The sequence below is a fragment of the Lissotriton helveticus genome, chromosome 8 (assembly GCF_964261635.1).
Source record: "Lissotriton helveticus chromosome 8, aLisHel1.1, whole genome shotgun sequence".
In the NCBI taxonomy this organism is placed as follows: Eukaryota; Metazoa; Chordata; class Amphibia; order Caudata; family Salamandridae; genus Lissotriton; species Lissotriton helveticus.
The window spans coordinates 17969241-17992997 of NC_136069.1; the positions used below are offsets into that span (position 1 = coordinate 17969241).

Here is a 23757-nt window from a genome sequence, read left to right on the forward strand (position 1 = left end):
GATGATGCCGGTCAGTAGAAACGAGCTGTAGGGCTGATGCCGGTCAGTAGAAAAGAGCTGTAGGGCTGATGCCGGTCAGTAGAAACGGGCTGTAGGGCTGATGCCGGTCAGTAGAAACGGGCTGTAGGGATGATGCCGGTCAGTAGAAACGGGCTGTAGGGCTGATGCCGGTCAGTAGAAACGGGCTGTAGGGCTGATGCCGGTCAGTAGAAACGAGCTGTAGGGCTGATGCCGGTCAGTAGAAACGGGCTGTAGGGCTGATGCCGGTCAGTAGAAACGGGCTGTAGGGCTGATGCCGGTCAGTAGAAACGGGCTGTAGGGCTGATGCCGTCAGTAGAAACGAGCTGTAGGGCTGATGCCGGTCACTAGAAACGGGCTGTAGGGCTGATGCCGGTCAGTAGAAACGGGCTGTAGGGCTGATGCCGGTCAGTAGAAACGGGCTGTAGGGCTCATGCCGGTCAGTAGAAACGGGCTGTAGGGCTCATGCCGGTCAGTAGAAACGGGCTACAGGGATGATGCCGGTCAGTAGAAACGGGCTGTAGGGCTGATGCCGGTCAGTAGAAACGGGCTGTAGGGCTGATGCCGGTCAGTAGAAACGAGCTGTAGGGCTGATGCCGGTCAGTAGAAACAGGCTGTAGGGCTGATGTGTGTCAGTAGTGTAGTAGAAGGGAGACTGTTGTAAGGCTGTAGTGGAGGCGGTAGGCAATCACACCACACCACTTTGGAAACAACAGTGACTTCTTTTTTTATATTGACAAACATGTTTTAAAGTAAGTTCTTAAGCAAGGATACATTTTCATGGATAATAACATTCAAGCATATTATTCTGACCAAACGCCATGTTGAAGACAACAACTAGAACCAGCATTTGTTTTATCAGACAGAGGCTTTTGCAGGGCAGAGCACGACAGATTGCAAGGTGGGTTCATATCTATTCCCTATTACGCAGGAGGTGCGGAGTGTCCTGTTTACTATGATGGCTTCTATTGTGTATATGGGAAGGAATGCACACTACGCTGTACGCGGTACTGTAATGCCCATTCATTTTTTAATTTAAAAACAGATTACTGTTTTACAACAGGCAGCTGTTCTTTGTGGCACATGCGGAGCAGCGACACTGCAGAGGGGCTGCCACAGAATGGAAGAAAGACTCCACAACACTGCACACTCACCTGAAAGTAGCACAAAGGGTCTGAGAGGTCAAGGGTCAGGGTGACAGAATGGAGGGGGTGTTAAGAAGCAGGGAGATGAAGCTACAAACAAAACTCATATGTGGGATGAAAATTGAAATTTGTACTTAAGCGAAAGGCAGAGGAAAAAGTTTGGAGAAGGTCATCTTCACTATATTTTTTAGGGATCCCTCTGTGTGTGCTCTTAAACCAGCAGCCCGACAACAGTCTATGCATACTGTGTACTGAGGCCAAAACGCGCCCACCTCACAGCCTGAACGGGGCAACCTACAGAGGCACCGCTGGGAAAGCAGGTCAGGAGCTCAGGATTTCTGCAGACTGCTCCAGAGAATTTGATAATTCACTGCTCCACCAGACCCCACTTAAGAAGCCCTGAACAGCAACATAAAATCTTAGATTTAACCAGAATCAGTTATCATTACATAGACGAGTCCTGCTTGTGATGGTAAAGGTCTTTTTGTGAAGACATTTCACTTTTTGAAACATCACAACTTGTAAGACTAAACCGGCTCAAAGATTTTCATGAGGATTTAGAGATTCTCGTGTACATCCACTGTGGAGTCAAAAAAGAAAGAGGCCAAAACCAGGTCTATCTGACACCATCAACCCCACAGCGTAACCTTCCAAGACTTTTTCTGTGACAGAAGGACAACAAATAGGGTTGTGGTTATGGAGAGTGTACAGTAAAATATGTTTCCATCAGAACCACTGCCCTCAAAAGGTATGGGTCATACTGTTCTAATAGATACTGCCTCCTGAATCCCCTTTAACACCAAGTCCTACAGAAATGTTAAAAAACAGTGTTTAGAGCACCATACCTTGAAAATGCTACAGAAGAACAATGTACTTAGCCTCTGCAGCGCTCTCTCTGATGGATACACTATTTAACCAAAGATTCCTCAATTTGTGAATGTTTGTCGGGTGAAAAACTGGATCCAGAACCTTTAAAGCAGTATCCCTGCACTCCAGTGCGTGGCAATGAGTGCCTCTGCAGAGACAGTTCTGCTCTGGACGTGACAGGGGGAGACCCATATTAGAAGTACCATCCATGGGCAGTGACGTCAGTTGCTTTCTAGGCTGTCTGTGCTCTCAGACGCAGAGCCTATCAACAGATTGGCATGAACAGTGTGCATATCTCTGTACTTGGGACCTTTGTAGATGGTAAGGGGTCCAGTTCACAGAACAGGGCGGTGGAAGGGTCGGTGAGGGATCTGCGGTTGGACAGAGTGTAAGTAACTTGTTCTTCCGATGGATACTTCTAACCCAAGATTCCTTACCATGTGAGCAGATACCGTAACAGCACCTTCTTCAGGTGGTGGCTCTGGGAAATGGCTCAGACCAAAAAGTGCTGCAGGACAAAGCGGGATAAATGCACCTCTTGACGGACCTGTCAAGGCAGTAGTGTTTCGTGAACATACGCAATGATGTCCCCATGCTACCTGACACATATCCAGTACAGACGCTGCGTGCCAATGAGGTGGTAGCAGCTATGGTCCTGTTGGAATAAGTCCTCATCAGCTCTTCGCTTGTTGATATCTGAATTCATAGCCTCCTCCTGTTGCCTCTCTGCCCCATGGACACTGGTATCCTGCCTCTTGCTGCCTCCATTAATTCCGGCTTCCTCCGGTGTCTCAGATCTCCTCCTTGCTTGGCATACGTCTCCACGTTCTCCAGACTTGCCCTCTCCTTCCCCTCCTCGCTGACTTTTTTGTCCTGTACTCCACCTCCTTCCTGTGGTGACAAGTCCTTCTTTATTTTTGTCGTTTTTTTCCTGTCTCTGCCCTCTCTCCTACCCTCTTTCTGATCTTTATCATGTTTTCACTTTCTAGACTTCCTGCCCGCTCTGCCTTGGCCCTGGAGGACTTCTCTCCACATCTCCAGGTAAGTCTTGCTTCCTTTATCGGTCCCTTAACAGCGGGTAGGGGAGGCATTAGTATTCACATTACATGTGGAGGAGTGTACCACCAAGCTCTCAGCCGTAGACTGCTGTGGAAGAAAGATGGACCTCCAGGTGCTGGTCAATGGCGACGGTTTACTGGCGATCCAGTGCATGGTTTAGCCTTAACTCCAATAAGAGCATTCATGAGGGCTTTGTTGGAGGGCAAAAGAGGTTCTGTAGGTGCCCAGCCCAGTGGAAGGACCTCTGTAGTCTTTATCTCCATGATGGGTAGTTGTGTATCAAGTCCTTCTGCCACCCACCGCATCCCATCAGTGAAGGAGGTGCTTTGTTTCACGGCAGGGGAAACCAGGCCAGTGTCTGGGGTGGTGTCCGGGCCGCTGGCATCCTGTCGTTCCCATTCCCATTTTCCTCATTATATTGGGGTGCAACTTCTTCTCCTTCACGATATTATCACTGACTGCGTCTGTATTGAAGATACTGTGCAATTCTTGGGCTCTGGCACGAGGAAATAGTGCCTGAATCAGATGGGTTGCCAGAACGCTGGGCCAGAGGAGCACGGTCATGAAGAGCTCAACTCGGAGTTGTAGAGCATGATGGGCTATGCTTCCTCCTCAGGCACTGGGGGCAATGTGAAGGGAACTAGAACAGGGGTAGGAGCTGGGGCTGGTGCAGAACCCAAAGCAGGTTTAGAGGGCACTGGTGGCACCAAGGGTGAAACCTCAGTCTGACTGGAAACCCTTGCAGATACTTGGGGTACGAAGGCACATCAGAGGGAACTGGTGAGGTGCCGAAGATCTGCAGATGGCCTCAACCTGCTGAGACGTGATCAACAGACCCAGGGGGGGGCGTGGCTTGAGCGCCGATGGGAGAGGCGGCGTGAGCTGGTAGCTCTGGACCCGATCCCTCAAATATCCTGATTTAAACACAAATCTGGCTGCAATCTCCGGGATCCGAGAGTCGGAGAAGTAAGGGAAAGGAACGCGGACGACCTCAGAACACCCGGTGCCTTCTGCACAACCCAGGCAAAACGGTGAAAGACGAACGGACTTGGGAGCAGCGGCAAGATGGTGGCGGAGGCTGGTGGGCACTAACATACCGCGAACCGGAAGCTCCTGAGTGCACCGGCGTGAGAGGGCAATACAAACCCCAAGACCCGAGAAGCTCACACTGCGGCACCTGTGGTGGAGTGGGCGAACACATCGTCCCGAACACTCCGATGCCCGGACTATCCTACGGGCCGAAAGGGAAAGCCAAAATGGCGGCTGGAGGACTGTCCGCCCTCTGAGGAGCAGAACTAGGGAGCCACAAGCCGGGAGTCCTGCTGCCAGCGAACTGGGCAAGAGAGAAAGCATAGAGGAGCGACGTCAATGAATGCTGACAGGGAGGCGGAATGCCGGCGAACGGAGGAGCACCTGGGGAACAGTCACCACAGCGTAGGGACCGCAGGCCTCGGAAACGGACAACGGAGTGGCCCAGGGTCCCTGAGAGACACGGCAGTGGCGGAAAGCAGTGCGGAGCCCAACACGCTGGAAAAGGGGGAAGAACAACCAGCTGCAGCGCACGACTACAGTGCCCGGGTAAGTGTGGTGGAGTGTGCCTGGAACCTGTACTGCGGAAGTGGGAGCGGGGGACAGGTACGCGACAACGCATGAGCGAGGGCAGGAGCGCGAGACCAGCGGCGGCAGGCTGAGGGAGCGGGCACGAGACACTGCAAGGCAGCAACATTGAAAATGGACATTGAAAACGGACCCTGAATCCCACACGATCGAGAAGGGGGAGAGACCATCCAAGGGTCAACGTGCTAGGCAACAAGCAATTGGTGTGACTGGAGGCAGGCGAAGAGTCTGGGACTGGGAAGGACGGGGCCCGGTGCCCCGGCATAAGAGTGCTGCTGAAGGCCGGGCGAACTGAGCTGTCGGCTGGCAGGCGGGAGAACTCGAAGAACGGCCAGGGTGCGAATTCAGATCTGGGAAGCTCACGGATGCAATATTAGCAGGAGAGACATTAGGGCCAGTAGCGAGAGGTGATATCGAGCACGGCGGATAGCAGGCGGTTAGGGCCTTACAGAAATAGACTACAGGACACCAGGGCTGGAGTGGGGAGTCATTCAGGAAGCAGTAGCAGATATGATGGGACCCCCTCGAAATTCAATCAGGCCAGGGAACGGAGGGGAATGAAATATCATAATGAAAAACACAGATTTCCCTAATGGCCACACACAACTAATTCTATTATATTTCTCTTTAAGGGTAAGACATTGGTGACAAAAACAATTTTATTCCATATCTTTTTTATTTTATTTTAAATCAGTTATCATTTCTTTCTTTTGGTGCATTGAGATTCCTTTTCCAATTTATTTCACAATTACAGAATTATTTTTAAGTAGAAAAAGAGTTTTTTTCAATGTATACATAGACATTTTTAAAAAGACAGATAAGGGATAAGATAAAGACAAGAAAATAATTATATACAACAATTAGTTCATAAAGCATTACATCCAAATCATTATGCCCCTGGTAGAAAACAATCCATCATAACATTCTCACGCATTCACACTCTATCCACATACATCACCATACCAATTGAAATATGGAAACTGAATAAAAAAACACAGGTCTCAACAGGAAATGTGAGACCCCGCACTAATTCTGTAATTGTGAAATAAATTGGAAAAGGAATCTCAATGCACCAAAAGAAAGAAATGATAACTGATTTAAAATAAAATAAAAAAGATATGGAATAAAAAAATGTTGTCACCAATGTCTTACCCTTAAAGAGAAATATAATAGAATTAGTTGTGTGTGATCATTAAGGGAAATCTGGGTTTGTCATTGTGATATGTCATTCAGGAAGCCACACCGCCAGCATTCGATTCTGCGTGGCACGCACTGTTGGAACTCTAACAAACATTGCGCTTACGCACAGTGTGCTTCCTCACAATTAGGGTATTGGACATCGAAGCAGTAATAAGTGAGCCCTTGTACACCACGGTAACCCATAGAGTACAGAGAGACGACCGACTGTGGGAGTGAAACTGAAAAACAGGAGGGAGGACGCGACGGGGCAGGATGACACTAGTGGCGCAGAGCGAGAACCTGGGGAAGCCTTGTCGGACTCGGGGCTGCGTCAACACCTTGACAAGATCCTAGAAGCCATTGCGGCGACGAAAGAGGCCCTACAGCAGGACATTGCGCAGGTTGCAACTGGGCTAGGGCTTCTGCGTGAAGACCACTCGAAGCTGGTGGGTAGGGTGAAAGCAAATGAACTGGCACTTCAGGACCTGACCCCGGCCCATGCAGCTGTGGAACTCAAACTAGGGCAAGCTCTGGAACGCATCGAGATGTTGGAAAAAAGGGCAGAAGACTCCGAAAGTAGGAACCGCCGCAATAACATACGCGTGGTGGGCCTGCCGGAAAAAACAGAAGGGGCCGATATGATGGCTTACTTGGAGACCTGGCTTAAAACAGTAGTTGCCCCGGAGGGGCTGTCTCCCTATTTTACGCTGGAGAGAGCACATAGGGTCCCGGCTAGGCCTCCGCTACCTGGCCGCCCGCCCAGGCCGGTGGTGGCCAAGTTACTCCACTATAAAGATAGAGATACGCTGATCCAAAGAGCACGAACAGCAGGGCCCTTCACAGTAGGAAATAGTAAGGTCACAATATTCCCAGATTATACGCAGGAGATTCAGAGACGCAGAGCTTCTTATCTGGCAGTTAAGAAAGAACTCGGGGACGAAGGGATCCAGTATTCATTGATTTTTCCAGCAAAATTAAGAATTATCGTGAACGGTGCGACACAGTTTTTCTTTACGCCTGCAGATGCGTGGACGTGGCTTGAAACGTACAGAGCGGGCACTGATCGTGGAGATCGCCGACACCCTGACCCATCTCAAACATCACAAGTGCGTAAATCTCAACGGATACGGAAAAGAAACACGAGTTTGCGGAAACAGCAAATAACGCAAATAGCGGCAGACAGACAGGGGGGCGCTGGCAGCGACGGCTGAGAAAACTGGATCGCAGAGAACAGAGTCGGCGGTGGGAACAGAATCAGAGGAAGAAAAGATGAGATCAGAAACTGAATTTTCAGAAACGGACAGCAATAAGGGCCCTGCAGTCACACCCAGAACAGCGGAAGGCATGCTGGATGAATAATCAGCCCGAGTGGACTCTAGCAGTTGGCAGGCCACCCTGAACTGGCTGTATGTGTGGTAATGCCTGTGGACGGCAGGGGGTAGGGCAAATGCAGCCAATTACTGAACGGGATCAAGGGCGCCGGGGCATGAGGCGAACGCTGCAGCCTGTCGGTACTGAGTCACTCCTCAATTGCCCTTCCGGCAATCTGTAGTGACTACTACAGAATATAGTTGTGTGTATTGTTGTGAAGTTTGGATGGGGACTGATAGATTGTTATTAGGTCCTGTTCTGGGGGGGAGGGAAGTGGGTGTTGAGTGGGGTGTTGCTGTATGGGGGGTAATGGTGGTGTGGGCGGACGTGATACGAGAATCATGAAGCTGAGAGATAGTCACAATGGGAACGTTACCTGACTTACGATGCATCACATGGAACGTAAGAGGTCTGAACACGATGACAAGGCGCCATAAGATACACACATATTTAGTGAGGAGGGGAATACAGATAGCTCGATTACAAGAAACACATCTTACTAGAGCAGAGGGTCAGGCGCTGCAGCGTAGATGGAGAGGGCAAGTCTTCAGCACAGCATACTCGGCATTCGCTAGGGGGGCACTCATCTGGGTGAGAGCGGGAGTCCCCTTCCAGGCCACGAGACACGTTTTGGATACAAAGGGCAGGTTCGTAGCGGTGGAAGGACGGCTATACGGGAGGGATATCGTGTTATGTAGCATATATGCCCCAAACGTAGATCAAGCACGCTTCTTGGAAAGACTGTCGGGAACACTAGCGCACTATTTGGCAGGCCCGCCATAGTGGGAGGTGATTTTAACGCAATAACAGACATTGATTTAGACAGATCACATCCTCCGTTGCCCAACTCACCAGTTCAGAGACTAGCCAAAAGCAGGTCAGACTGGCAAGACAGATGGGGGTTGATAGATACATGGCGCAGGCATCACCCCCGAGATAGAGATTATTCCTTCTTTTCATCCATACACGAGCTACATGTTAGGATAGACACAATCCTATGCTCTCACACGATCGCCCACGTGGCAGCACATTCTGAATACCTCACACAAACTATTTCTGTTCATAACCCGATGTTACTGTCGCTTAAATGGCTTCGAGCGCGATCCGCGATCCCTACATGGCGGCACCATCCGGAAATGCTGGAGGATCAGGTATTCCGTACGGAAATACAAGAGGGCATTGAACATTACTTTGAAGGAAATCAAGGGACGGCTTCCACCAGAGCAGTTGAGTGGGATGCCTTTAAAGTAGTCATAAGAGGGATATGTATCAGCAAATACTCTGGAGCGAGGAAGGTGGTGCTTAATGATGTGATAAAGGCAGAAGACAAACTGAGGGCACTAGAGAGACGAAGGCCGGAAGAGCCGGCGCTACAAGTGCAGCTACTCGAAGCGAAGGAACAGGTAGCGGGCGAAGTCGAGAGGTTGCGAAGTTTTGACCACAAGAGCTATGTGGCGAGAGTGCATGCGGAAGGGGACAAAGTTGGAACACTGCTAGCACGGCTGGCGGACCCAATCCAGAAGAGTGGCCCGATCATGAGTATAGAGGATGACAAAGGCCTTCTGGTCCATTCACAAGCAGAGGTGCTTGCCCGGTTCCTACACTACTATGAAACCCTTTATAAGAGTGCGTTGGAGGCAGAGGATGTGGATATAGAGAGATATTTGGCGGAGATCCCGCTCCCACAGTTAGAGGAGGAACATGCAAACATATTAGGGCAGGACATCACACTAGCCGAAATCTGGATCGCAATTAAAAACATGGCCCGGAATAAAACGCCAGGAGTAGATAGGCTACCCATAGAATTCTACCCACAATACATCGACATTTTGGCACCCCCCCCTATTGGAGGTCTACAAGGAGGCCAGGGAGCTGGGTCGTCTGCCAACGTCGATACGGGAAGTACTGATTATTCCGCTACTCAAACCGGGGCGGCCGGATATAGACGTGGCCTCTTATAGGCCATTATCCATGTTGACAGTGGACTATAAGATTTTGAGCCGGATATTAGCAACCCGACTCCTGCCGTACATGACTACGCTGGTTCATACGGACCAAGCGGGGTTTATCCCTACTAGGCACACTGCTTCGAACATACGAAGATTATTAAGGGTGATGGCTGAAGGACAGCCTGAATCGCGGTCTCCGGCGGTCCTCTCTGATATGGAGAAGGCGTTTGATAGCCTGGAGTGGGCATTCCTACACAGGGTGCTGGAACGGTTCCGACTGGGTGAAAGGTTTGGAAACTGGACGAGAGTATTGTACTCCTCCGCGACGGCCAGAGTAAGACTGGGGGAGGTAATATCTACTCAATACCCAGTTCTAAGGGGGACGAGACAGGGGTGCTCGCTATCGCCACTATTATTAGCACTGGCAATAGAGCCCCTTGCGGTACAAGCACGATCGGGACAAATTTACCAGGGGTTGATGCTCAACAGTGCGCCGCAGTATATTTCTTTGTATGCGGATGATTTGCTCCTTTTTTTGGAGAACACTGGGGAAGCAGTGCGAGAGGCAGCTTCTTTGCTCGCGGACTACGGGAAGGTATCGGGCCTTAAGGTAAACTGGCGTAAGACGTGTCTATTCCCGATCCGACCACTGCTGTCAGTTGGAGAGATTGCATGGGAGCCGGCATGCCTCACCTACTTAGGGGTCAGGATTTATCATGATAATGTAGACTTGCTGGAAGGGAATGTGGGGCGTTGCATAAAGGCCCTGAAGGGATGTATGGCGTTCTGGTCCACGCTCCCTCTTTCGGTAGTGGGGAGAGTAGCTTTGCTCAAAATGGTGGCCTTACCCAGATTGCTTTACTATTTCCGCACACTACCAATTTGGATACCACCGCGAATATTTAAAGAACTGCGGTCCCTGACAATAGGCTTTTTGTGGGGCACCGGGAGAAGGTGTGTTGCACTGGCTACTCTGATGAGACCTAAACTAGAGGGCTGTATGGCAGTACCCGATTTTGAGCTTTATTATCTGGCGGCACAGCTGCAGGTTCTAACACAGGGAATTGCAACGGAATTCAGGGGCCCTGAAAATAGGCGAGGACGGGGAATACAACGTCATATACTATCTTACATAGTTTTACAGCCGAAAATTGATATGAGAGACCTCACAATGGAAGAGAGGACACTGAGGCTGTGCTGGAATAGGAGCCAAAGTAAAGCCGGGGTGGCCCACCCATACGCTCCAGAGATTCCACTGGGAATGCTGATGGCACTCCCGCATGGAGGGGACTGGACTCCCCTCTTGGAATGGGAACGGCAGGGAATCCTCATGGTGGGGAATTTGTACATGGATGGGGAGCTAATGCCCTTCCAGGCGTTACAAGAGATGTATGGTCTTCCCGAAGGAAGCTTCCTGATTCACACAGCTGTAACAGCAGCGATTCGGAAGCACTGGAGAGGCGGGCAGGCGGAGCCTGTGACCACGATGGCCTGCCAATATGTTGTAATGGCAGCGGCTACCATTAAAGCGATCACTTTTCTCCAATCTAGGATGTTGCATGAAGGGTTGCGACCGTTCACAGAACTAAAATTAAAATGGGAAGCGAGCATAGGCCGACCAATACCAGAAGCCACATGGGGTCACATTCTTAAGAGGGCATGGAAGGGGAGTAGGAATGCGCGGTTCCAGCAAGTACAATTTTTCATACTACACCGAGCTTACCTGACTCCGGGGAAGATTAGGAAATACTTTCAGGTCCAGGACGCAGCATGCCCTAGATGCCTAGAGAGGGATGTAGAACTGGAACACATGCTGTGGCACTGCCCGAAGAGGGGGAGCTACTGGGCAGGTATAGGGGAACTCTTGAATACAGTCACAGATAGACAGCTAGACTATGATATGGCGACTTGCCTACTGCACTGGTTCCCGCACACAGCCAAAACTAAAATAACCAGCAAGTTTATTGATTTCGTGCTATTATTAGCTAAGAGGGAGATAACCTGGCATTGGAAATCAAGGGAGGGGCCTTCAAGCAGGCGCTGGCGCACAGAGCTCTGCAAGTGGGCGAGTAGTGAGAGTGTCGTTAGATTCCACCAAGCTAAACGGGTGGGAATTGACAAGGCAATGGAGATGGCGAGAGCGTGGGAGGCGCTGGTCCAAGCTTTGCTGGAACCACAATCGGAGGAGGGCGATGATTAAGTTATAAACGTACATGTGGTCATCGAAGATGAACAATGAGGAGAATAACTGTCTGTACTGCTGAATACGTGATGCGATATGGAAATTTGAACATGCCCACACCACCAAGAGTAAGGGGGGAGGGATCCACGGGGCGAGTTGGGAGTTACACATTGGGACATGTTTGTTGGACATGGATGATGCAAGAAATGCTTTAAATTGTGTGATGGAAGAAAACCAATAAAATATGTTTTAAAAAAAAAAACAGACCCAAAAACTCAGAGTGCATAGGGACTAGCTACGGTATCCGCTCCAATGGAAACCAGGAGGCACGCTGACGCTCGTGCTTTCTCGGGAGTTCAAGAGGGGCAGGAAGGAGCCAAGTTCCGCTTAGACTTCTTTTGTTTCTTTATGGACTTACCACATGACTTGGGCCATGATGAAAATCTGCTGCAGCAAAGACAACAGAAGGCTTAATGGAACACTCCTTTCAAATTTAACACATGACAAAATGGAGTCTTCCAGTGTTTGACTTTGTAGACTTTCGCCTCGTGGTCCTGTAAGGCCTCCAGTTCATCTGGATGCAGGAGACACAGGTCCTGCAGTTGTGTTCGGATCTCAGACACCACAGGCACACCATGTGGGGATCTGTCCCATCCATCTAATTGTGATAGTCCCTACAAGGCTCGAACCCTGTTCTTTTGGGAGCAAACATCCTTTGCTCTATGGAAACATTTGGAAAGATCAAGAAAAAGATGAATGAGTAGCTCCAGATCTGCGTCTGAAGGCGCAGAAAGAAAGAACTGATGTCATCGCGCAAGAGTGGGGCATGTATGAGGCTCCACCTGTCACTTCAGGAGCAGAACGACACCAGCGGGAGATGCACAGCGCCACCTACCGGCGCACAGGAGTGCTGCTTTCAAGTTTCCAGATCCAGTCTGAAGCCTGGGGAATAGTCACAAGGTGAGGCATCTGCGGTTAGAAATATCCATAAGAAAGATTGTTTGGTCCGAAGGTGAGTTGATCCATAGAAGACTTAAGCCAGCTTCTAGTCATTGCATCAAAACCTAGGTACGCCTTAACGATGTGTCGATCTACCCTGGCGGCCATCTCTCCTGCTTCCTGGGCACTACCCTCCAAGGAGGCAATGTGGCTGCCATATCACTGTGTACACAAAGTGTCCACCTCGTGGTCTCAGCTTTGAATTCCTTGAGAAAGGGCTATGTGAGCTACCGAAGAGGTCTATCCAATCTGTAGTAGTCAGATTCAGGAACCATGAGGACTTCAGTCATCTTTGAATCTTTCTCCAATTTTAAAGGCAGAAAAATGTTAAATTGGCGGATTCTGATGGCGCTCTAATATCACTTTCCAAAGTCAAGCAGGGATCTCGAACACTATCTCACCATTCCAAAAAGCTATAAAAGGCAGGTCACCCCCAAACCTGGAGCGCACTACCTCTTTCTGCTAGAAGAACAGCTACAACGTAGTCGGTCTTAAAAGTTACAACAATAACTGAATGAATATGTATTAAGTGCAAGGGGCAGGGTCTAATGATGATCGTATATAAACTGAGGTGCCACATCTGCAGCAAGACCGCAGCCCCCCAATTTAAGAACCGATCATCCCACCTGCATCACCTGCGTTTTTAGTTTTTGAGAACACCTAAGTTTAGTAAAGGTAGATATCTTACAGGTCAACAGTGCTTGCCTGGGCAGTAAACTGAAAGGGTTTTATTGAATCACAAAAGGTGCCTGGACTTGCAGGGCTGAAGTTTACCTTCTAAGCAAGGCTCTATGTGTGCCAGAGGTATGCAATGCTAACATGGCAGTGCACGTGTTTATGTGTTCGAGGCATGTGGGCTGCTAAATTCATATCTTAGCATTAGATCGCCGCCTAGTGTTGGGTCCGGATGATCGCACATTGTTGTCCTGGAAGAGTCTTCGAAGTATCCTGAGATAGGTGGCTCCTCCCCTGGACTACAGTGCGCATGGGCATCGGCTCCATCCCCAGATTGTTTTTTTCCGCCATTGGGTTCGGATGCGGTCTCGACGTCTCTCTGTCGGAACCGAGAAAAACTAACTTTTTAAGGCCAAAAGGCCTTCTTTTCATAGCGTCGGTATTGTTTGCGCACGGTCTCGAGTTCTTCCGTCTCTTGGAGTCGGAATCAGCGGAGTATTTTCACTCTTCGGACATCGAGGCCTTCTCATCGCGACACGACCGCAACTTTCCAGCATGGAGCGGAGTCCGTTTAAGTACTGTCCGCTCTGTGGGTCCAAGTACCCACATATAGACGTGCACCCGGTCTGTAACAAATGCCTTTCACCAGACCATAACGAAGACAACTGCATGGCCTGCGCAAGATTCAGGTCGAAGAAGACACTCAAGCTTCGGCGCGCGGTGCGCCTTGAGGCCAGACAAGCGGCCCTGGATCCAGAAAACATCTTCGGCGACCAAGAAGAGGAGGACCAGAGCCATCATCTTCAAATCTCCCCGCCCGAGACGGAGGTCGAGGCAGATCCGGAAGACGGCGACGGAGTCGCGGGTCAAGGCCTTGAATACGTCGACGAGGTAGGGGACGTCGAAGAGGTTTATGGGGCCGCGGAAGATAGCTCAGGGGACGAGCTATGCCCCGAAGGTTACGAAGATCGAGATCGGGTCACGGGATCGCCTATCGGCCTTACCCAAGACCCCGTACCGCAAGCCACGGCCCCGCCAACAGGCCCGGCCACGGACATACTTGCTGTGCAGGCCGTATCGAAACCGAAACTGAAACCTGCGGTATCGACTACACCTAAAATGGCCGACCCAAAATCGAAACCGAAACTTATGGATTCGAGCGCACCTAAGATGGCGGCCGTACCACCAAAAACGACTAAAACCGCTGCTTCATCGACTCCGTCGGCCTCCGGTCCACAGAAGTCGAAGAAATCTGTCGATTCCACAGTGTCGAAATCAGCGCCAGAGGAGGGATCCTCTAAGAAGGGTGGTCGACACGGGTCAACCGCTGCGACGCCGTCAAAGCCCGCCAAGGCCAGCGAGACGGCTCCGGTTCCGACTGGGACTTCGTTAGTCGGACGCGTGGTTGAGACGGAGCCGACAAAGTCACACGGATCGAAGGCTGGCACTTCTGCGCATCGGTCCAAGGACTCTGGGTCGACGGCTGTGGCATCATCGTCCAAGACTCAGAAGGGCCATCAGGACGTCGGATCCGAGGGCAAGGTCAAGACCTCCTCGTCGGCGCCAAAGACTGCTGTAAGTGACGCGTCCCCCATCGCCTCCTCACTTCAGAGAATAAGGGAGAGGGCCTCTGCTACGTCGGCTCCGATGCCATCGCCACAGAAGCCGATGGACATTCCGGCGAAGCCTGCGGGTAAGCTTCTCTTCCTTCTGCCGCCTAAAGAGGCGCCAAAGGTCTTTTCAACGAAATCGACGCCAAAGAAGTCGGATTCTTCAACGGCAGGGGCACTTTCAAGTCGGGTACTCGACTCAGAAGAGGATTCTGAGCGTTTTATCGACGCAGACACGGGCAAATTGACCCTTTACAAGAGGAGGATCACTTCACAGCCAGTGGACTCCTATGTCATCCCCCTAAAGAAGAAAAGACTTCCTCAGGACGCTTCAGGCCTCATGGAACCTATCCAGCCTCCTCCAAGAAGGAGCCCAACTCCTTCCCCAGAACAATCTGAGGGTGAGGGATATAATGAAGATGACCTATACACTTTCCCCATCAATGAACCAGATGCACAGCCGGATTCATATGATGACATTGGTGACCAAGGCACCCAGGATGTGGGGCAAGACCCACAGCCTGACCCACAGCCTTTCAGTGCACCTGCATCCCCAACTGAAGATTCTGCAGGTTTTCATGCACTCATTGAAAGGGCAGCTGCTAATCATGATGTGGACATGCATGCTGACCCAGTAGAAGAAGACTTTCTATTTGACACTTTTTCAGTCTCTGAAAGAACTGTAAAGACACTGCCTATGCTCAAAGGGGTCCTCAAACATGCTGCGGACATCTTTAAAGAACCTACCAGAGCGAGAGTGGTCAATCCACGTATCGAAAAGAAGTACAGACCAGCACCTGCTGACCCTGCATACATTCGGGGACAGTTGCCGCTTGACTCCCTGGTGGTCGCAAATGCCCGCAAGAGGGCCAACTCCCAAACAACGGGTGAAGCTCCTCCCCCGGATAAGGAGTCCAAAGTGCTAGAGGCAGGAGGCAAAAGAGTAGCTGCACAGGCTGCCAACTTTTGGCATATTGCAAATACACAGGCGCTCTTGGCACGCTATGATAGGGCGCATTACGACACCCTAGAGCGGGTTTTAGAACACCTGCCTTCGCAGTTTCAAGAGGGCACCAAACTGCTTATAGAAGAGGGAAAACTGATCTCCAACGCAGCCATAAAGTGTGCACTTGATGCCGCAGACACAGCAGCTAGGGCCATTAACACTAGCGTCATGCTGAGACGACAGGCGTGGCTCCGCATATCGGGGTTTAAACCTGACATACAAACAACCATACTTAATCAGCCAGTCAATCCTGATAGACTGTTTGGTCCAGATGTTGACACCACCCTTGAAAAGATTAAAAAAGACACAGAAACTGCTAAGTCTATGGGGGCCCTACAATCACAACAGTTTCGGGGCAATAATTTTCGTCGCTCAGGTGCACGTGGAGTCACCAGAGGACAGATGGGTCAACAATCACAATTCTCTAGAAGTGGAGCACAATCCTCGTACCCCAAACAGAACAAGGGGGGTTACCGAGGAAACAGCACCAGAGGACGCGGCAGAGGGAACAACAACTCCCGCTCCTCTGCCCCAAGCAAACAGTGACTCTCTGTCACTGCCCCCCGACCACTTGACACCTGTCGGGGGGAGACTACAGCAGTTCCTGCCAGTCTGGAGAAACATCACCACAGACAGGTGGGTGCGACAACTTGTACAGTACGGTTATTGTCTAGAGTTAAAATCCACTCCACCCAACATTCCACCAAGGCAACGGCCTATGTCCGCAGAGCACTTGCACTTATTGCAGCAGGAAGTAGTGGTGATGCTGCAAAAAGGCGCAATCGAGCTACTGCCAGTAGAGGAGGAAGGCACAGGGGTATATTCCCTGTACTTCCTTATTCCAAAGAAGGACGGATCTCTCAGACCCATTCTAGATCTACGTCCCCTCAACCTGTATATACTGTCAGAACATTTCCATATGCTCACACTGCAACAGATTCTTCCCTTGTTAAACCAAGGGGACTTCTTAGCAACCTTAGACCTCAAGGATGCTTATTTCCACATACCACTACACCCGTCCCACAGAAAATACCTCAGGTTCACTATCCAAGGCAGGCATTATCAGTTCAAGGTCCTACCCTTCGGAGTGACCACAGCCCCAAGAGTGTTTACCAAGTGTCTGGCGACAGTAGCAGCGCACCTCAGGAGGCAGGGCATCCATGTCTACCCCTACCTGGACGACTGGCTCGTTCAAGCCAAGTCAGAACAACAGTGCGCTGCGGACATGTCGACTACCATTCACCTCCTTCACGATCTAGGTTTCTCGTTGAACTACCCAAAGTCGCATCTTCAGCCGGCACATGTCCGGCAATTTCTAGGTGCGACGATCAATACCCTGACGGCCATGGCTCAACCAAACCAAGTCAAGATAGACAGCATTCAGTCTCTAATCCAGAAATTCAGACCACAACACTCACTTCCGGCGAGAGTATTCATGCAGTTGATAGGCATGATGGCCTCCTGCATCTTCATAGTCCCTCACGCACGGCTACATATGCGCCCGCTCCAGGAGTGCTTAGCAAATCAGTGGACACAGGCTCGTGGGCAATTGACAGACCTAGTGTTGGTTACCAGTCGGGCGTACGACTCTCTGCATTGGTGGACTCCACACAACCTTTGCAAGGGCCGACTGTTCCAGGAGCCAGTGCCACAGATTATCCTGACAACGGACGCATCTCTCCAGGGATGGGGAGCTCATCTGCTCACTTACACAGTGCAGGGACTATGGATGACGCAGCAACAGAAGATGCACATCAACTATCTGGAACTGATGGCAATCTTCATGGCGCTCAAGTCCTTCATTGTACATCTGTGCAACAAGGTAGTGTTAGTCCGGACGGACAACATGACCGCGATGTACTACATTCAAAAGCAGGGGGGCACCCACTCGCCACAGCTGTCTCATCTGGCTCAGGGCATGTGGCGGTGGGCCATTCAGAGGAACATCTTCCTCATGGCAGAACACCTCCCGGGCAAGGACAATCAGATGGCGGATCTGCTCAGCAGATACAGCCATCAAATGCACGAGTGGGAGTTACACCCATCTGTACTCCACCCGTACTTCCAGCAGTGGGGTCATCCGGAGATAGACCTGTTTGCAACAAAAGAAAACGCAAAATGCCAACACTTTGCCGCCAGGTTCCCTCACCCACAGTCGCAGGGGAATGCGATATGGATGAACTGGTCAGGCAAATTTGCGTACGCTTTTCCGCCAGCCCCTCTGATACCGCTGGTGGCAAGAAAGCTAAGGCAGCACGCGATGACTCTCATCCTGGTTGCTCCAACATGGGCGCGCCAAGCATGGTACACCACGTTCCTCGAACTCTCAGTGGTGCCGCATCAAAGACTGCGCCTCACGCCCAGACTTTTGACGCAGAACCATGGAGAAATTCAGCATCCAGATCCGCAACAGCTCAACCTGGCGATCTGGCTCCTGAAGTCCTAGAGTTCGGATACCTTAACCTACCTCCAGAATGCATGAACATCATCAAGGAGGCAAGGAAGCCTACTACCAGAGCATGCTATGCTGCAAAATGGAAGCGTTTTGTCATTTACTGTACAGCCAATGACATCAACCCGCTAGATGCATCTATCCCTAACATCATTTGCTATCTGCTACATCTATACAAGTGCAATCTAGCGTTCACTTCTATTCGGATACATCTATCCGCCATAGCAGCTTATCTTCAAAATAGGCAGCACCTCTCTGTCTTCAGGGTGCCTGCCATTAAAGCTTTCCTTGAAGGTCTGAAACGAGTCATTCCCCCAAGAACACCGCCAGCTCCAGTGTGGAACCTCAATGTGGTCCTCACCAGACTGATGGGACCACCATTTGAGCCACTGCACTCGTGTGAACTCCAGTTCCTGACGTGGAAAGTGGCTTTCCTAATTGCTATTACGTCACTGAGGCGTGTTAGTGAGCTGCAAGCGCTCACAATCCAAGAGCCATTCATTCAGATTCATCCAAATAGGGTAGTGCTACTTACTAACCTCAAATTCCTTCCGAAGGTGGTGTCACAGTTTCATCTCAACCAAACTATTGACTTGCCGGCATTCTTCCAAAACCCACAAACGGTGGCGGAAAGAATGCTCCATACGTTAGACGTACGGAGGGCGTTGATGTACTACATAGACAGGACACAACACTTTAGGAAAACAAAACAACTTTTTGTTGCCTTCTCACCACAACACAAAGGCAACCCTATTTCCAAAGCAGGAATAGCCAGGTGGATTGTTAAGTGCATCCAAATCTGTTATCAAAAGGCCAAGCGCACTTTAACAATACCCCCAAGGGCGCACTCCACACGCAAATTGGGGGCATCCATGGCTTTCCTAGGGAACATTCCTTTAGAGGACATTTGCAGAGCAGCCACGTGGGTTACACCACATACCTTTACAAAACACTACTGTGTTGATGTGCATTCCAAGCAGCAGGCTGCTGTAGGACAGGCTGTTCTCAAGACACTTTTTCAGGTTTCTGCAGCTGGCACGGGCAACCGCCGCTGATGGAGGGACTGCTATGTATTCTATGCTAAGATATGAATTTAGCAGCCCACATGCCTCGAACTGAATATGCTACTTACCAGTATGCATCTGTTCTTGGCATGTAGGGCTGCTAACATTCATATCGCCCACCCTCCTCCCCGGTGCCTGTCGCAGCTGCAGATATACTATTGTATTCAATCATTAGCATGGACATCCTTTACACTTTTCACTCCATCTTCTGCCACAATGGCGAAAAACAATCTGGGGATGGAGCCGATGCCCATGCGCACTGTAGTCCAGGGGAGGAGCCACCTATCTCAGGATACTTCGAAGACTCTTCCAGGACAACAATGTGCGATCATCCGGACCCAACACTAGGCGGCGATCTAATGCTAAGATATGAATGTCAGCAGCCCTACATGCCAAGAACAGATGCATACTGGTAAGTAGCATATTCATTCTACAGCATAACGATCATCAGAAGATATTGAACTGACAGGAGTCTAGAAGTACATATCTGATTTCAGAGAGGAATCCTCGAGTCCCTGCTTCTCAGATCGATCCCTCCTTCTCGGGTACGGCTTCCGTAAAGCATGAGGAGGTCCTGTTTCCATTATCTTGGAAAGCTTCCCATTAGGTTTCTAGAAACCAGGTTTCCATTGCCCAAAGAATTTCCAGTAACCACTGATGTTCCTCACAATTCCTGAATGATGTTGAGTTGGGGGATAGACAATAGTTGAAACAAATGTAAAGAATCTCAGAAGAAAACAAGGGCTTTGCCACCAACATATTGTAATTCTTTCATGGAATAAACAAAATCAGCACGGTGTCATTAGAGTAGACGGCCTGGCAAGTCCCACATTCAAACTTTTTGAAAATACGACCAGAGGTCAGCATGTGTGTACAAATAACTATGTTTCTTGGAGAACGATTGTCTGCTTGACAACTGCGCCTTTTACTACAGCAGAACATTTCTTGAGGATCCTGAATTTTCAGAATGATCATATTTATTTAAATAAGAACAAGTCATATTTTCCTCATACTGTGATCAGATTCTGTTGATATTGGTTCTTTCACAAAGTAAGAGTTCGGATGGTCACGTTTTGCTGAGGCACTTTTAATTGTACATATGCGTTGGTAAAGCCCGTGTGTCGCCCTAGAAGGGGTACCCGTGGCACCGCCAAAAATCAAAGGTGTGAAACAAAGACTATAGAACAAAATCACGACACTAGCACAATTCAAATTGATAGTGAATTCGGGAAGAGGCAAGTTTGAAGGCATTTCTACACCAGGCAAGATTGTGCCCTGGCCGAATATGCACTGGTAGTTTATTCCCATGGCAGGCTGAGGCGATTAAGAAAGGACAGTCTTTCAGCGAAGACCGTTTAAAAGTGACCACCAAGGAAAAGAGCTCGAAGATAAAACAACTGGCCAAGAAAGAATCCTTAGAGGCAACTTTGTGTACTTAAAGTGATCTGAAAAATAAAACTCCCACAAAGGAAACCAGCGAAAGGAGATCAGTGTGGGAGAAACATGGTCTCTCGCTATGAGCCCAAGATCACTTTTGCAGCATAATTCTGAACCATATGAGGTTCAGATATAGAGGGAGAGCTAGGTACACCGCGTAACAATAGTCTAGCTATGAGGAAATAAATGTGCTCAAAATCATCACTTTATGGGAGAAAGAAAAAAGACCAAGGATCCTTTTCTGTATTCTGAGTCGAAAGAAACAGGAGGTCGTCACGGACATCACCTTTTCCGTCACAGACAGGTCGAAGGTGAACTTTACTCCTAAATTCTTTATAATGGGAGGTGTGTTAGGCTTTGGTCCTCACCAATGTGGCGTGTAAGGAAGGCTCCATACGGGTGATGGTCGCCAAGGGAAGAGAATCTTCGTTTATGTCCCATTTAGTTCAAGGCGATTGTCGACCCTGAAGCATGCAAAATTGAATTGGCCGGTTCTTAACTCAGGATCGCTGGTGATTTCTAATGCAATCCGAGTGTCGTCGGCATACATGACCAGCGCAAAACCACGTGACTGGATCACCTGCGCAAGAGGGACTTGTACAGGTTGAAGAAGAGACGACACAAAACTGAACACAGTGGATCCTCGTGACATAGTGACAGGGCTGAGGAGCAATGAACTCCAGCAGTGATTCAATATGTTCTGCTTCACAGATCGCTGTAAAACGAGGACCAAAAATGTCCATTAATGACCAGGTCTCTCAAAGGGTCCGGTAACATCTGAAGGTTATCTGTATCAAAGTCCACTCAGACGTCTAATAAAGTCAGTGCTGCAGGCAGGTTGGCATCGATGTATCGATATACAGCATCAAATGCAGAATCACCACAGCCTACGTGCAGACACCCTGAGCATAAACCAACTTGGAGAGAAAGCAGCAAGTCGCACGACTCAAAAACAGACATCTACGAAAAACTGTTCCCTCCAATAGCTTTGCTACATAAGGTACATATTATATAGGGCAGTAACTAGATAGAAATTCCAGATCTATGGAGACTATCTTCAATAAGGGGGCGACTGCTGCAGGTTTAAACTCAGAAGAGACCTCACCTGTTGGCAAAGAAGCATTGAGCATGGCTATAGGGAGGGGCAGGCATACCAGTTTGCAGAAATCTTGAATAAAACTTGCATTGAGCGGCTCCCTCAGAGAAGCAGCTGCTTTACTTTCAGTGACAAATTGAAGGAAGTACTAGTCACGTAAAAGCCAAACTACATCAAGTGATGATGGCGACCACTGGATTCCGAATGCTGGGGACTGCCTAGAGCAGGAACCCAGGGTGGCACAATATTAACGCCACGTCCTCTTAATCTTTTATCATTGGTAATAGCTGAGCTGCTCTTTTTAAAATACTCCATCAAATTACACCATCATTGGATCCGCAGTTACTTGGCACGTACTGGGGCTCTCAAAGCTCTCGGATGGTTGTAAAGAGATGCATCTAGTCGTAAGTTGCGAGTGTATATATCGTTAAGATGCTTCTATTCTAATTTTACAGCCCGTCCACGAGGCACCATATGTCACGTTTTAAAATCCTTAAAGGCTGCTCCTTAGTGGTCGTTAACATGGAACTGCTTCTTCTAATACTACCTTTTCAGAGCCAGACCTGGTTAAAACCCTTCAGTTCCAACTTAATAGACTTCAAACACAGAGATTGTGGAAAAAAGGGTCATATGCACTGAGTGAGGTGAGGTCACCTCCCATATCTATTTCTGCCACAATGATGGACAGCTGCAAATCTTTCAGAAAAGACAAAAATCTGGCCAGTGCCAGAGTCTCTTATTTTTATTGATCTGCGCGGAACAACTTCAGAGTCTTGACAGCCAGAATCAAAGACTTTCTACCGCAGCTCATAAGTATAGGCTAGAGTCCTAGTAAAACTGTATTGATAACCACAGTCCCCTACGTAAGGTGGCAAGATCTTTTTTGCATGTTACTAGCGCTGATCTTTCACAAATGCCCGAGCTATTTTGAATACATTATAGATCAGCATTTAGGATCAGATTACCTCATGAGGGGTAGGGCCAGGCTTCATGTGAAGAGATTTCTGAGCATGTTTTGGCAGATCTGTGCACCAGCACATACGCGAGCGCACAATGAAACTGTCTGTTCCACCATGCTGAACTGCGGCTTTCCTACAGGAGCGTGCTTGTGAATAAGGCAAGTGCTGATGTCCCTCAGTCAGTCGTCTGCCAGGAAACGCCTTAGTCCAAAACTGCTCGTCATGTTGTAGTTTGCAAAGGCTGTCTGTATCAGTTGATTAAGTGAGTTACAGTCCTTTGCTCTCAGTGTTCACAGCCCCACAGCCCTTGTGTTGTCACAGGTATGTAGCATGCATTGCATATCCCTATTACGACTCTGAATTCTGTACCTCATAAGGAGTCAGCCAACAGAACACAGGAAGCTAAGAGAGCAAACTTCTGAAAACATCTTTCCCTTGAGCTGTTAAAAAGGCCCCAGGCACTGGAGATGTTGGAGACCAGATTCACCCTTAATATGTACACAAGTTTCAATCTCAGCTCATCTGCTATCTAGACAAAAAAAAAAAAGAATAAACCCTCCCAGAACCGTTTCATAACAAAGTTGTGGACATTAAGAGTGAACCTGGGGTGCCTAAAATGTAATGATCTTCTGAACAGAGACCCAGTTGGGGCAATTACATGACTTCTTTGATTTAACCTTCTGATCCCTAAAAGAGCAGACTGAGGCTTCTGCATCACAGAGGCCACTTGTCCATCACTATAACTCTTCACAGGAGGGTCATTCCTCGGCAGAATCATGAAAAAATCACTGAAGGCCAAGATTTTAAGGTCAATGTCATCGAAATCCAAGAAGAGATGATGTCTACCCTGGTGCTGGATATTTCACTGTAGGAGGGGCCCTCGAGCAGACACAGACGCGCTCTATCACCCAACCAAAGTAACTCAGGATGTGAGTGAAGGAGACGGCGCGTTTCATGAGAAATTAAAAAGCAAAATAAAAATACATGGTGCAGCAGGTAGCTGACTGACAAGCGCAGGGCAGGTGTGGGATTGAGTGGGGTGAACTCTCAACGCACAAGGATGTGGGGTGTG

At 49.3% G+C, this 23757-nt stretch overlaps 1 protein-coding gene across 5 annotated transcripts in view; it reads right to left on the minus strand.

Annotated features, from left to right (window-relative positions):
• LOC144772231 (cystathionine beta-synthase-like protein) overlaps positions 1–23757 on the minus strand; it is a 258165-nt gene that overhangs the window by 16752 nt on the left and 217656 nt on the right. The window lies entirely within an intron of this gene.